Source organism: Suricata suricatta, chromosome 2 (assembly GCF_006229205.1).
Source record: "Suricata suricatta isolate VVHF042 chromosome 2, meerkat_22Aug2017_6uvM2_HiC, whole genome shotgun sequence".
In the NCBI taxonomy this organism is placed as follows: Eukaryota; Metazoa; Chordata; class Mammalia; order Carnivora; family Herpestidae; genus Suricata; species Suricata suricatta.
The window spans coordinates 155,540,642-155,542,767 of NC_043701.1; positions in this window are offsets into that span (position 1 = coordinate 155,540,642).

The window sequence follows — 2,126 nt, forward strand, 5'->3', positions numbered from 1 at the left end:
GAGGAAGAATGAAATCTGGCCATTTGTAGGAAAGTGGATGGACCTCGAGGGTGTCATGCTAAGTGAAATAAGTCAGGCGGAGAAGGACAGATGCCATATGTTTGCACTCATAGGTCTAACAGGAGAACAGGAGAAACCTAATGGGGAACCAGGGGGAGGGGAAGAGGGAAAGAGTTGTGGAGAAAGAGGGACACAAAACCTGAGAGACTATTGAATACTGAAAACAAACCGAGGAGTGAAAGGGGAGGGGGGGGGCACTTGTGGGGAAGAGCACTGGGTGTTGTATGGAAACCAATTTGACAAACTATTAAAAAAAAATTGTAGGGAAAGTATTCAAGAAAACTTAAAAAGTGGATGAAAAGTTTATTTTATAGATTTAAAATATGCTCTAACAGTCTATGGTTGTTACATTAGGATTGTGCTTGTCTTTACAACTAGGCAGATAAATAGAAACAAATACAATGTTAAAAAAAATCCAACATGTAAAATAATTATACATAGGTTGAAACTATGCCTCTCTTTAATGAGAAAGTATGAATTATTCAATAAATGGAATCAGAAAAATTGAAAAAAAAAAAAAAGAATTTTCACACCTAAACAGCAGTTTTTAAATCAGTGCTCTGTATTGTCATTTGCTCTGGCACAGTGCCAGACCTCAAGAGTATAATCTACAGTGTTCTTTTTAAAGCTGAGTTTAAGAAAACAAGCATCCCAAACCAGGGCAGGTAGCTTTCTTTATGTGGTGGCGGTTCTGAACCCCATGTAACAAGTTATATCCACCAACTGTCCTCAAGCACATGGGGACGACATGCCCCTTACCTCACGCAGCTTACGTGAGCTTGATAGGACTGTAACATTGAAGCAATCAGAGTGGTATACTCTGGAACTCATTATTTTCATTTAGGGATCACTCAACATCAGTTTTAAAATCCCTTAGAGATTTTATTTTAATATATCACAATTTATTTTTTTAACATATGCAATTATTTCCATCATTTACAATACAGTAGTTACAATGACACTCCAAACAGAAAAACAAAGTAAAAAATCAAAACCCCCACTTCTATTTCATGTAATTAGACTTATACAGAAATTAGAAGGTTAAGTAACAACTAGTTATTCACCTAATTTCGCAGCTATCTGAAGTGGCAATTGTTATGTAGCAGCTTATCTATGATACATTCAAGATACATGATACAATATATTACTTGCCCATAAGCTACAACACAGCCTGCTTAATACCTTTCCTTAAATTCCACCTCTATACTACAATATACTTGAGGTCCATGCAAAAAAGTAGCTACCGGGTGCCTGGGTGGCTCAGACGGTTAAGCCTCCGACTTCAGCTCAGGTCAGATCTCATGTTCGTGGGTTTGAGCCCCGCGTTGGGCTCTGTGCTGACAGTTAGCTCAGAGCCTGGAGCCAGCTTCTGGTTCTGTGTCTCCTTCTCTCCCTGCTCCTCCCCCTCTCATGCTCTGTCTCTCTCTGTATCTAAAATAAACAAAACATTAAAAAAAAATTTTTTTTTAAAGTAGCTACCGTTTATATAGGAAACAGATGATTAAGTCTTTGGTGTTGTAAAAGCAACTTTATTTAAACATAACCACCCCCACCACCAAAAAAAGAAGAGGAGGGAAAAAAAAACGTAAATAATAAGGGAAAAACCCAAGACCAACTTCCTAGGGGAAAAAAAAACCAGCATGTAATTTCTGTCCCTGATGGAATGTATTAAATAAGCAAACACCACCAACAAGCAAAACAAGTACTACAATGTAAAAATATTAAAAAAAGAGAAAACCCTCTCACATGCATAAATGAAAGATTGCACACAAAGAACTCACATCTTTTCAAGCTTCAATAGTAAATATTCTGCTACTATGTATTAAATACTGCATGGTTTGCCCAAGTTAAGATGAAACCACATCATGAATCAATTAGCATTTTGCATTTTCTTTCATTATCTACTCAAAGTCGTGCCTACTGCACCTCTAAACATTTCATTAAATCCAATTATACAGCAAACACCCCCAAAATAAACTTAGATTGTATTGCAGTTTCACTTAACAGTATATAAAATGCTGTGTTGTGACAGGTATCAACTATCCATTAGATACTGAGTCAATTTT